Source organism: Dermacentor variabilis, chromosome 2 (genome assembly GCF_050947875.1).
Source record: "Dermacentor variabilis isolate Ectoservices chromosome 2, ASM5094787v1, whole genome shotgun sequence".
Classification (NCBI taxonomy): domain Eukaryota; kingdom Metazoa; phylum Arthropoda; class Arachnida; order Ixodida; family Ixodidae; genus Dermacentor; species Dermacentor variabilis.
In genome coordinates this window covers 86815937-86830155 of record NC_134569.1, presented here as the reverse complement: position 1 = coordinate 86830155, position 14219 = coordinate 86815937, and the positions used below count along the sequence as shown (strand labels likewise).

The following is a 14219-nucleotide window of genomic DNA, read 5'->3' as shown; positions in this document are numbered from 1 at the left end:
ACAGTTTCTGAACAATTCGTGCTGGGCCCTCCCACTGCACGTCTAGTTTGTTGTTTAGCGATGTGCGCAATATCATGACCTCATCGCCAACCTCAAAACGACGGGCCCTGGCTGTCCGATCATAATAAACCTTGGCCCTCTGCTGGGCCTTTGTCATTGCTTCACCTGACAACTCCTGTGCCCTTCTTAAGCGTTCGAGGAGCTTAAGCACGTACTCCACCACGACTGGGTCGTCGCCCCTACCTTCCCATGATTCTCGAAGCATGCGAAGCGGAGATCGAAGCGAGCGACCGTACACCAGTTCAGCTGGCGAAAACCCCGTAGCCGCATGCGGCGCGGTCCTTAAAGCAAACATCACCCCAGGCAGACACAGCTCCCAGTCAGTTCGATGTTCAAAACACAAGGCTCTCAACACGCGCTTCATGACGGAGTGGAGCTTCTCAACGGAATTCGACTGTGGGTGGTACACTGAGCTGTGTAACAGCTTTACCCCACACCTTTCGAGAAAAGTTGTCGTCAAAGCGCTAGTAAACACTGTGCCCTGATCTGATTGGATTTCCGCAGGAAAACCAACTCGCGCAAATATGGACAGTAGTGCATTAACTATCTCAACTGAGCTGAGTTCTTTAAGCGGCACTGCTTCAGGGAACTTTGTCGCTGGGCAGATCACAGTCAAAATGTGTCTGTACCCCGTGGCTGTTACCGGCAGAGGTCCCACAGTATCAATAACGAGCCGTCTAAAAGGCTCCGTAATGATAGGTACCAATTTCAACGGCGCCCTCGATTTGTCCCCTGGTTTGCCCACCCGCTGACAAGTGTCACATGTCCTCACGAAATGGTCTGCATCCCGAAAACACCCTGGCCAATAGTACTCTTGCAAGAGACGGTCCTTAGTTTTCTTAACTCCTAGGTGTCCGGACCACGAACCCCCGTGTGACAAGCGCAACAGATCCTGACGATAGCATTGAGGCACGACCAGCTGATCGAACTCCACTCCTCTGCGGTCTAGATACTTCCGGTACAGGACTCCACCTCTTTCCACAAAACGCGCAGTTTTCCTGGCGATACCTTCTTTGACATTGCAGCGCACGTTTTCCAAGCTGCCATCCTTTTTTTGCTCGGCTATCAAAGCCGACCGGCTGACTTTTAGCAACCTATCAAGTCCGTCTGACGTAGGTGCGATGAGCAAATCAGTAGATAGCTCTTCTAACTTTCCCGCGTCGGGCGTTTCCTCTCCAGTATCTGGCGCCTTTAACGTTACAGACTCAAGTCTATTCAGTTCGGGCGTGCTCTGAATATCAGCTTGCTGCGCCTCTGACCCTTTTTCGTTGTTTGATAACGTCGGCCCCGCAACTACCGCCTTTGCAGCGAGCTCCCGAACCTTCGATCTGGTTAAGGCCTGAACACTAGCTTCACCAAACAAAAGCCCCTTCTCGCGCAGGAGGTGATCGGACCTGTTTGAAAATAGGTACGGGTACTGGGGTGGCAGCATAGATGACACTGCCGCCTCTGTCTCAAGCGCTCCGAAAGGTCCTTCAATAAGCACCTTTGCTACTGGCAGACACACGCTATGAGCTTCCACGGCTTGCTTGATCCACGCGCACTCGCCCGTGAACATATGGGGTTCTACGTAAGACGGGTGAACTACATCCATCGTAGCTGCGGAATCGCGAAGCACTCGGCACTCTTTCCCGTTCACGAGGAGGTCTCGCATGTAAGGCTCGAGAAGCTTCATGTTCTCGTCAGTGCTGCCTATTGAAAAAAACACAACTTTTGGTGTCGTTTCCGGACACTGCGCCGAAAAGTGACCCGGCTTCTGGCACGTATAACAAACGCCCGCTCGCCTCATCTCGAACCGCTTTCTGCGTTCGGCCTCGGCTGCCGCCGTCTCCTTAGGTTCGGTCGCACTGCTTCCACTCGCATCCGCACTACGCGTGTTCCCCTTTGCTCTCATGGGTGTGAACTTCGGCCTCTCGAACTTCGAGCCAAATTCACCCTTTTGACCGTCCTTAGCTCCGCGAGCCCGACGCGTCACAAACTCCTCGGCTAGCTCAGCGGCTTTAGCCACCGTACAAACGTCTGGCCTATCCAAGACCCAGTATCGCACGTTCTCCGGTAACCGATTATAAAACTGTTCTAGCCCGAAACACTGCAGAACTTTATCGTGGTCACCAAACGCTTTCTCTTCTTTGAGCCACTCCTGCATGTTCGACATAAGCCTATACGCAAACTCTGTATATGACTCACTTTTGCCTTTCTCATTTTCCCGAAACTTCCGACGGAACGCCTCCGCAGACAGCCGGTACTTTTTTAGAAGACTCGATTTCACTATGTCGAAATCCTCTGCCTCCTCTCTATCCAAGCGAGCGACTACGTCGGCCGCCTCGCCGGGTAACAAAGTGAGCAAGCGCTGTGGCCACGTTTCCCGAGAGAACCCCTGCTTCTCGCACGTTCGCTCAAAGTTAACCAGGAACAAACCAATGTCCTCTCCAAGCTTAAACGGCCGCATCAGGTCAGTCATTTTGAACAATACGCGTTCTCCTGCACCGTGTGCCTGACTTCCATTACGAGCGCGTTCCATTTCTACCTCAAGACGCTTCATTTCCAAAGCGTGTTGACGGTCACGCTCTTGTTGCTCTCGCTCTTTCTGTTCTTTAAGTTCGCGCTCCTGTTTCTCTTTTTGCTCTTTAAGTTCGCGCTCATATTTCTCTTTTTGCTCTTTAAGTTCGCGCTCCTGTCTTTTTGACCTCTCCTCAATAGTCTCAAGGCATTCCGACAGCTCGTCATCCTCAGCCTCTAACTCAAGAATAGCCGTTAGCAGTTCTGGTTTTCTGAGTTTGTCTGAGACATCCAGACCCAACTCTCTTGCAAGCTCCAACAATTTCGGTTTGCGCAACGACTTCAAATCCATGGCTGCTCTGAATGCTGCTTTCTCTACTGCTTACTATTGTCTTGCCGCAAACTAACCCGGCAGCAACGACAACCACAATTACCAGCTCTGTTTCTGACACTAACAAAAGCCTGGCAAAGCTCAGAAGAAGAAAGTCCCGCACTCACCAAACCTCGCAGGCAGGAATTCCGCGCAGTCGTTCCGCTGCAGGCAACCAGTCGTCACACAGGGCTCGTTGCACTGCTCCCGGATCGTCGTTGAGCTGCTCAGCATACTGTCAACTGCATCTCTTTGCTGCTGGCCTCCGTTGTCGCGATCTCGCCGCTGGCAGACCGTTGTTTGAAGTCGTAGGCGATCTCACCGCTGGCAACCAGATGTTTGGGATCCGACTGCTTGTACGATCTGTTGGGAACTCGGCGCTGACGCCCGTGGTTGTACCTGGGTCGCAAGCCCCAAGGGTAGCGTTGGCCTGGCGGCCTGGGGTACAACTGGAAGCATCCGAAGGTCCCGGCAAAGCAAGAGTCGACTGGTAACAACAAAACAACTTGTTTATTTTAACATCGCAAAGAGTTGGTGGTCAGGTTTGACCGAAGTAGAGAGACGGGAGAGCACTTCACTCAACAGAAGAAATCGGAGCCCTCCTTTTGGCGTCCGGGGGCAGCTGTTTTTATACTCTCGCAGTTGAGGGCAAGAAGGAACCCCTCAAAAGACGAGCACGTGAATGTACAATGGGCTAATGGTGACGCACACTGTCGTGGCGCTGCGCACGATCTCGTAGCACCCTGTCGTGGCGCTGCGCACGATCTCGTAGCACCCTGTCGTGGCGCTGCGCACGATCTCGTAGCACTCTGTCGTGGCGCTGCGCACGATCTCGTAGCACTCTGTCGTGGCGCTGCGCACGATCTCGTAGCACCCTGTCGTGGCGCTGCCGGTCGGACACAATGACTGTAATGAGAGGCTGGTCCCTGCTTTGGCATCGCCTGTTTCGGGCACAATGACTGGAACGAGATCCCTGCTTTGGCATCGCCTGTTTCGGGCCCAATAACTGGAATGAGATCCCTGCTTTGGCATCGCCTGTTTCGGGCACAATGACTGGAACGAGATCCCTGCTTTGGCATCGCCTGTTTCGGGCCCAATAACTGGAATGAGATCCCTGCTTTGGCATCGCCTGTTTCGGGCACAATGACTGGAATGCGAGGAGGATCCCTAGGCGGTCGCATCGCCGCAGACGCGCCTGGAAACACCTGGCGATGAGTGTTGCGGCGACGACGATCGGGCCAAAATGTCTGCCGCCCGCCGCAGTCGCGCCGGCAAAACCACGTGTCGCAGGCGAAACGCAACAGTGGGCTCGCACTCGAGCATGCATATTGTACACGAAGGGATCAAATTAAGTTATGTGAATCAACGTTCCTAAACTGAGCAGCGACTTGTGAGGGACGCTGTAGTGGAAGGCTCTGGATTAATTTTATTCATCCGGGGCTATTTAACTTGCGTCGAAGGCTACACCAGCATGATTGCACTCAGCCCACATCGGAATGAGGGCTGGGAATTCAGCCGGGAATCGAACTAGCGATCTCTTGCTCCACAACACCACGCCATATCCTCTGAGCTACATCAGCGGTTGTATGCTCTAAGTGATACCAAAAAATAAGAAAAAGAAATAAAGACAGATAGCCAAAACAACAACGACATATATCAGTGCATTTTCTCATAAGGAATCACCCTTGCACAGCAGCATATAGGGGGCTATCCGGTCGGAGTGATTAAACAGAAAGTGCTCATAAAACGACCCACAGCAACTGCAGAAGGACAAAAAAAAAAATAGAGCGCATAAGTAAAAGCAAAAGGCGATACTTCGACGCAGAGGCTCTCACGAATGGAGTGCGATAAACACCGGAGAGTTGCCCAGTTAGCTCGGCAGGAAGCAGCCGTGCGCTGGGCCGCTGCTATAACGCCAGGGTAGAATCAGGTTCTTCGGGCAGCGGCGCGAAGGCACGGGCCGCCCGCTCGCTAGCATGGCGTCCTCTTAGCAGCCTCTCAATCATGTCCAACGGGTGTGCGAGCCTTTGGCCGCCAGATTAGTGCCTGGCTTTTTTCCTGACGTGTGATACATCACTTCCTGTACCGTCCCGTGTCCTTTCCTCTGGCCGTATACGTCTTTCCTCCTCTCTTCATCTCTCTCTCTCTCTCCCTCCTCCATTCTCGCGATTTGCAAGGGGCTTTCACTACTCGGAGGTTCGCTTGATCTGATTAGCATTCGGCATCTCTCGCCTATAAGGCTCTAACTCAAGTTTCTCCCTCCGCTGTTACTTACAATACTGACATTCCACTGTCATAATATCCCTGTCCTGCCATATCTTATCAGCCTCCTGTTCGCGTTATGCTCTTTGTTTGCCACTTCGTCCTGTTTTCTGGTGCTCTATATGTCGTTTCAATCTGCATAAGAAGTGTCGGCAGCCGCCTATACGCCGAAAGTAAATTCCACCGCTGCTCTGTACTGCGACAGCACAGATCGGGAAGCGCGGTCGCGCTTTTGCGTTCTATATAGATTTTAAAAAAAGTGAAAATAGTTGGTTTCGTGCCAAAACTACGATACGATTACGAGGCACGCCGTAGTGGTAGACTCGGGAATGATTTTGACCATTTGGTGTTCTCTAGCGTGCATTCGATGCGCGGTACACGGGTGCGTTTGCATTTCGCCCCCATCAAAATGCGGCTGCCGCGACCGAGATTTGATCCCACACCCTCAGGCTTAGCGGTGCAGCGCCAGAACCATTACTCCGCCACGCCAGGTTTGTGCAGATTTCTAGAGGAATAACATACCCAACGCTATATCCGCAAACTAATTGGAAAAGAGTGAACGCGCGCCAAAGGTTCACAAAAAAAATTTTCCACTTTATTTCTTTTCTCGAAAGAGTTACCGACTGGTACAGACATCTATAAATTATATTTTTATTCATCATTGTACGCTCTAGTCGAATGCCTTTTCGTCCAGAAAAGACCCGCATCGATCACGCGGCGCAACTTTGTTGCTTATGCAGCCGTCATGGCAGGAAAGTCTCGGAGAATTTATGAACGGTGCATCTGTACTGGGGTATCTGTACTCTAAGTTGTGTTTTTGTTACTTTCTCACACTGCCTCAGATAATTCAAATATTTTGCAAAGTGTCTCATATATTCACGAGAAGGTAGCGCGAAACTTCCTCACGCGTGCAAACGTTCATAACATACTGCAGTTATAAATTTAGGTGGGCCTTCTCAATTCCGTAAACAGGAAATACTTAATAAAAGGAAAGGAACAGTGCTATCCCTCTGTGCATTTGAGATTGAAGTATACATTTGGTTATGAAAGGGCAGAAAAGGCAAACGTTTGTTTATGATCTCGCTTTCATCTTAATTATACTCTGAGACCCAGTATCTTTGTTAATACAGCGAGTTATTATGGCGAGGCCACCTGGCAAAAAATACTGGCGTACGCCAAATAATAAATCAGCCTGGGGTAGCTGCCGGGACAAATGTGTCGACGTACGGAGGTAAATAAAAAAAAAAAACTCGCGTCTCTGAGAAAGACGTCCACTTTTTATTCCATCCTGCTTTTTTATGAGCAATACTTGTCACATGAGGCCAGTTAGCCTGTAAGTCGGCTTTCTTCGGACACTCTGAAGAACTCGCTGTGCTGTACATTAAGAAGAAAAAGAATGTTGCAGTTTGTCTCGTAACGCGAAGCAGTAAGACGGTAGCTGGCGCAATATCGTGCCCAGTAGGTCTTGCATTCTTGCTTGCGGTACCGGTAGGATTAAATATTCGCAACGTCGCTTGAGGAATCTCTTTTCGAGAAGGAGAAAACTTGTCTCATATTTATTTACCTTAATGTTTGGTTTTCAGAACCTGATAACTATATTAGTTAACTTTTCGTTTTGCAATTTCCAGCTACTAATTTTTGCGACAGATTATTTTCCTCCAAATTATTATAACTTTCCCGTTTAGCCCTTGCACTGGCTGAGTCGTGGCCGATCCCCCAGTATTGGTCGCGCCATTTTACTTAGGAACAGTAAAAAAAGAAAAGATAGACGCCTCTAGTCTGACACGTTTTCGTTTCGCGCGAGCCCTGCCGAATACTTGCTCTTGCATTCCAATGCCTGTCCTCGACAAGGATTCTCTAACGAGGAGCAAGGCGAAGGTTTAAACAACGCCGCAGCGACGCTCTCAACAGCCTGCCGTAGCTTTCTACGAAGAGTAAGGCAGTTAATGGTTTGAAGATTTGCATATCGTTCCGCGAGTGTGCGCACACTCCTTTCTCTCTGCTAAATGCGAAGCGCAGTTTTGGGAAATATGCATAATTGCTCTTTCTGTTCGTGCCCTCTCGCATTTCGTGCCACCCTGCAGCTGCCGCGCTGCTAGCAAACATTTTTCCCGCTGTTGTTGAGATTAAAGTCCTTATCCTTCGTCGCCTAAAGAGCATCTTCCGAAGTTCAGAAAGTGCAGGAGCTTCGCCCGCTGCCATACAGACACGTAATGTAACGTCATTTTCCTTACCGATCATCATCAAGTGGCATCATGATCACCTTTAACCTCGCGCATGTTAAGTCGCCGAGGTCAGCACGCTTACACATAGCTGCTTGCTTGAGACGCCACCGCGTTAACTTTTCGCATTCTCCAGTAATGTCCATAATGGGGCTACCATACCGGTCATCCTCAATAAGGACTTTCCGCTAAAGCTTGATAAATCAGTACCTAAGGTAACGGCCATCGTATTCCATAAAAAGAGTCAGCAACAGTGTACCAATAGTACGATAGTAAGAAATCTTTGAATCTGGTGGCAACTAAGCATCGCAGTTCTGTGATATAGCCAGGGTGCGGGGTTCTTGCTAGCAGCGCTGTTCATACCATGGTAAACAGTTCTGTGCGTTTGTTCTGGTTGCGGTGCTATCGCACTGCGTTTACTTTTGGCATGCTGTCGAAGAATTCGTCGCATTTATTTTATGACGGTAGGACATGAAATGCACATTACCCCCCGAAATGTGTCGAGGGCAGTCAGTGCCTCGTGGTTTCATCACAAGCACTGGAAACCAACTGTCTTTCTCATTGCCATTATCGTCATCATTACAGAGCACATGACACCAGCTGTCCTGCTCCTCGTGCCTTTGATGAAACCACACTGCTTTCTGAAACACCGGGCCAAGAATCCCACTTGTCTTACAACCGTGTAACACCTCCTAAGAGCATGAGCTGAGGAGGTTAGACAGAAATATTGCTCGCTGGTTTCGCTTAGTGCGATGCAAACAATTGTTGTGTGGGCATATGTTGTCAGCGAAGTTCTTAATTATTGAAATAAAATCACATATAGGAGTATTTGCACAGTCGTAAATGAATCAGTGAGTCGCGCCGTGTTTTAGTTGGGAAGTGGCACTGGAACGCCGGGCCACTGAGTAAATACCAAAAAAGCCCTGCGTCTTATTGAGGAAGGCTTATTTATTCTCAGGTGCGCCCATTTGACCCTGGAATAAATTTTAAACAATGTCTGAGGCTGTCTTTCTTCTACAGCCAACCTGGTCACGTGTCGTCAAAACAACAAGGCGCGGGTGATCCCCGAGCAGCTAACGAAAGAACACGGCTGTCGGCCCGTCACTTGGTGTCTACGCACCTATGATAGTGTATGCGTGCTCAAGTTATCCTTGAGTAACTTTGGCAAACTGGGAAGTTCAGTTATTATAAAGCCCGTTATTTATTATTGTTTGGTTTGGGTAAACATAGGCGGTTTTCAAAAAGAGAGAGAGAAAGAAGGAAAAAGAAGCCCTTAAACAACAGAAAAACATATAGATAACAGTGTAATAAAAACCTTACATTGTGCAATGGCAAAGCTATATGATGAGGACATAACACAAATATCAACTCACAATACACATGAGACGCAATGTATAGAGCCAGCGCGCGACCGGTGACAAGCATGTATAACCGTCACTCATGCTGTAAGAGTTCAGTTCCCAACAGAGTGCGTAAGAAAGTCCGTCATTCTCAAATTGTTCACTGAAGATCGCCAACTTTGCAACAACAACAAAACGTTGCGTGAATGTCGCCGCGGCTAAAAAATCTCTTTTAGGTATGTCAGATGGTTATATCAACTTAGCACTAAGCTAAGCACCCTTGTTCAAAACCTGTCGTTGCTGTTTGCAGTTGGAGTCGTGAGCTAAAACACACCCAGAAACGCTGAATCACGCTTATGGGAGTATACCCTTCATAACTTCACCCGAAAAGGGGGTCACACACACGCACAAAATAATACCTGAGCGAAATAACCCCTAATACAAAAGCTACATAATTACATCCATAGCTCGGACCTGTCAGTGATCCTCAATTAAACCACCGGCATACTGCGGTGTGCCGCGTCATTTAGCGACATTCCTCGGCGACGCGTATTCTAAAGGCTCCAAGTCCCGTCTCCCAATCGCGCCGCCTTTTTTGACAGGTCGCGCGCTGCCATAAGCAGAACCGGAAGCCGAAGTTCTCCCCATTATCTTCATTCTCCTGACTGGTGTCACGCCGGCCGGCGGCGCTATGCGACGACGTCCCTTGTCTCCGACGCAGCAGGAACTCTCGTTAATACCAATTACCCGGCACCCCGCCAGGCACGCTTCGGAGGAAAGACGTAAGGATATAGAGGAAGACCTCCTCCCTTCTCTCGCTCCTTCTGTCGCTGCCTGGGACTCCGTCCATCCAAACAGCGTGTGCCTACGCAGCGCCGCCGGCGACGGGCCGAGCGAGACCCTGCGTCAGCGTCGCCGCCGGCCTATTGCTATCCATCAAGCTCGGCGTCAGCGGGATTAGGCCTCTAATACTAAAAGATGGCTTATTTACCCTCCTCTATAAGTATTTCGTCGCCGCGTTATACGGAAAGAAAGGAAACGGGGCGCGGAAGCTCTGTGCCCCTTCGGCGACGCTATATACGTCCGGGCTGACGCTTCGAATGATGATCACGCCGCGCAAGCACACAAGCAACAGCTCCCACTGCTTTCTGATATTTGCCGCCGCTCCGCACCGCGTATCGTTACCTTAGTAGCTCTACTACTGTCCCGAACTTCAGCTGCACTTGCGCTCGGCTTGGCTCGTGCTCGTCTGTGCGCGTGCGTATACCGCAGCCGCCGGCACCCATTGGATGGCTGTCGGTACACTCTGTAGGGACAGGTTGCGAGTTCTTTCGCCGTCATTGTGGCACCTCTCACGCGTACACCCGTCCTGCTGACAGCATCGCTCACAACACGTACAGCCCGTACCCTGCAGTCAGCAGTCGTTCAGTTAGGGAGAGGAAGAACTGGGGGCGGGGAGTTTCGCCGTCGCGCCGTGCATGTGCAGTTTAGTGCTTTTCGCACCGAATTGATCCGAAGCGTGGAGGTAGCCTTAGGGAGAACGACGGTGAAGAGGAACAAGGGAGGGAGAAGGGGCCACTTTGACGTGGTGCTTCTATTTCGATTAGCACCAACGTATATATTTCCCGTACATCACGTGGGTATACAGACAGGGAGACAAAAGGCGACGGGCTAGGACAAGTGTATATGCCGTTTACTCGATCGAAGCTGATTGTTTTGTCTCTGAGTTCTCCCTCTGAGCGCTGCCGCCTCGTAAGCAAGTCTTCCATCCTTTGTTGCGCAGCGCGCACTGTTACCACAGCGGACACGTTGTTGAGCAGATCGCTGCGCCAAGCGCTTTCTTTTTTTCTTGTTATCCTGACGTGTATTTTCCGTCTCGGCCTTTGCTTTAGACTGGGCCGCTTCGTCCTTGCACACTCGCCGAAAGAGATGAAGAAAAATGGATGACTGCAATAAGTGTTTAGAATCTGCAAAAGGGTACGCCAAAAAGATGCAAGCGAATCGTTTCCAAGTGCAGCGCTATTATTCTCTAGGTACATTCTCTTTTGTCGGAATCGTGTGACCATATCTTTGTCTCCTTCGTACCATGGCGCCTGCAGATTAAGTTCCTGGTGGCTCCACAAACAGCAGTTACAAAAGGCTCATAACTACTAACAGTCGCTTTATTTCCTTATACATTGATACACTAGCATCTGCCTTTGAGCGGGCAGGCAACAATATGGTTAAAAGCGCCAATCGAATCTCGTGCGTCGCTTTCCCGCGATCGCTATGCTCCCATTGAGGTGACTTCGCGACATCATGGTCGGTAGAATGATGAAATAAAAAAAAAACGAACAAACAGCAGCTGCTTTAAGAGGCTTCAGAGGAATATCCTCCCACTATATACCCAATAACCCTGGCATGCGGCACGAATCCCGTGCTCAGAAATGTTTAAATTTGTTGAATGAACGCTTCCACTTTGGAATTCAGCTGTTTTATGTGCCACCACTACGACCTGATTAGGAGGCAACCCATAGTGACAGACTCCAGTTTAACCACCTGGGGTTCATTCACGTGCACCCAATGCACATTGCACGTGCATTTGTTTACACGAGCGTTTTTTTGCATTCCGCCCTCATCGCAACGCAGCCGTCGTGGATGGCATGAAGTCCGTGGACTTGCGCTGAGTAGTGCAAAGGGATAGACACTGAGCTACCACTGAGGATCTACCGCTTAGGTCTTTTTTTTTTATTGATATGATATAAGGAGATGTTGGCGCACAATTTAAGGCGCCGGCTACTCCTCATCTCTTGAGTGGTTCCGTCATACATCGTACAGGGTTCAAGGTTACATATCAAACAGTCTTTTCACACAAGCACCAGGACTTATCACGCAACGTTTCCACAGGAAGACTATGACGTAAGGAACACATGGTACATACAATATTTAATGTAAATGTCTCCACACTTATGTAGATGAAAGTCTCAAAAGTGCAAAAGATATTGTCGCCTAATAACACATTGTCTAGTCAGCGGGTGGTAGATACATTGTGTAAATGTATTATCACATACAGTCTCATCAGAACAGTCAACATAACATAATTCACAAACAGATGGATATATACAGTGACAATGAAATGAAGGGAACAATGAAAGCGCTAATAACGTCCAGCAATGCCGCTGTCTTCAAGAAAAGTCTTTAGTGCTTTTAAAGGACTCTTCTGCAAGGCCGTTGTTGGCCAAGGGCCCAAAAGTTTCCTTAAATTGAAAGGTCTGCGGTCTAATTTAATTAGCGCTGATTTAAGTCGGCTTCTTGGTGTGTCGTGATGTGGGCAATCTAGAAGGAGGTGATATATATCTTCGTCTACAAATCCACAATCACATTCGGGGGTTTCCGCACGGCCAATTCTGTGTAAGAAATGCTTTGTGTAAGCAGTGCCTAGCCTTAATCGATGAATAAGGGTTTCCATAGTTCTATCTAACGACAATGAAAATTTGAATTCAATAAATGGATCAATATGGTATAAGTCCGAGCTCTTAGAATTCTGGTCAAACCAAGTGTTTCTAGATAATTTGAGAGACGTTGTCCTTATAATGCAGCGTAATTCATCCTTTGATATTGGGAGCGGAGCCGTATCATCTTTTAGGTGCGCTTGTCGTGCTGCTTCATCGGCTGCTGTGTTGCCAGGAATGTCGCAATGCCCTGGTATCCACTGGAATGATATTGCATGTTTCGCTTCGCTTGCCTTTGTGAGGTTTTTAAGTGTTTCATATATTATACTGTCACTGAATGTTTTCCCCTTTGTGTTGCAGAGTGATGTTAGAGCCGCCTGTGAATCGCTGAAAATTACCCATTTTTGCGCATCTCTTACTGACAATATATATTGTATCGCACATAGGATTGCGAACAGTTCAGCCGTTGTAGACGAAGTCGCACGAGATAATTTAAATGATTCTTGTTTGTTGAGGTGCGGTATAATGAATGATGAAGTTGAAGAGGTTGCTGTACTGGAGCCATCTGTATAGACGTGTGTGTATCCTGAATACCGCATATATATCTGGTACAGCGCTAGTTGTTGAGCAGCTCGAATGAACATATTTCTTTTGCTGAATATCCCATCTACTGACAATTCGATTTTTGGAACTGTAAGCAGCCATGGAGGATATTCGATGTCCGAGTTCCAAAATTCATTTCTTGGCAATATGTGAAGATGTTCTCTAATTTCTATATGAACATAACTTCTATCTCGTTTCATTATGTCTAGAGCCAATGGGTGGTTTTTATGCTGGGTTTGGAGACGGAAATAATGCCGGCATGTTTCTGTTGTTCGCATAACTGGAAATGGTGATTGGCGAGCCTCAGCTATTACAAGAGAACTAGAAGTCGCTCGTGGAACTCCTATACATAGGCGTAGTCCTCTAGCTAAGTCTTTGAAGTCGCTCTTCTGACGTGTGGGAAATTCCGTCTAAGATGGGCGCGGAATACGCTACTTTTTGTTGTATTAATGCATTGTATACAGTTAGCATGGACGATACTGATCCGCCCCATGATGTGCCTGCAAGTCTGCGAAGTACAGTCACTACGGCATTGACCTCGTTTTCGAGTTTCTTTATGTGGGCTGCCCAGGATAGCTGCCTATCAAGTAATATGCCTAGAAATCGATGCTGTGTGACAATCATTAGAGGGTGTCCTTCCAGACTAAGAGTGAAATTTTTTAACCGCCTTCGAGTGAAGGGCAATACAGCTGTCTTTGCGTGTGATAGTACCATTCCTCTCTCTCTCAAAAATTTGTTGATTATATTTATGCCGTCTTGCAATGCCATTTGAAGTCTTCATATTCAATATATTGGCCCCATTATCAACTGTTGCTCTCCGCTTAAGTTTCTCGTTATCTCTTTGTCGCTTTTTCTAACGTTACCGAAATTGCCTTCTACGCCAAAATGTGCCCCACATGGGCACACTCTTTCGTTCATGTCATTGTCTCTGACAAAAGTTCAAGCCAGCGTGCTTAATCCGTGTTCTCGTTATCACTGCTTTGCAGCGTGAAAGTAGCCAAACAAGTTCGGGCTTTTCAAAAATGCCACAATAGACAGTTCAATTGGTTCTTGATTCTTTGGTGCTTCTCTGTCATTCCATGGGCAAGCTATAACTTTCGTATCTCGATGGTTGCCGCAGGGAAGCCAGGTGTTAGCTTCAATAAATTATTTCTTTCGTCTCTTCGACAGCAGCTATAACTTAGTAATCCGAACGGCCTTGGAGCATGAGTGTGCGGTCCTAATCTCAACTTGTTTCTCTCTCTGAAATGGTGGAGTCTGGGCCTGAATTCTATATTGTAACGAATGGTCACAAAACCAAGCCCGTCGGTTCACTTTGGATCAACACGTTTGCACCACCACCACTCCCGTCTCAGTTCAAGGGCGTATAGGGACACGGGACGAAAGCTGAGAAACCTGCAGCACGTGTTCGCTCTCGGCGCACCAGTGTCCG

The 14219-nt window shown here is 48.5% G+C and overlaps 1 protein-coding gene across 1 annotated transcript in view; it reads left to right on the top strand.

Moving 5' to 3' along the window:
- The window catches only part of LOC142572238 (roundabout homolog 3-like), a 271702-nt gene that overhangs the window by 205878 nt on the left and 51605 nt on the right, over positions 1-14219 (top strand). The gene's annotated exons all lie outside the window — the stretch shown is intronic.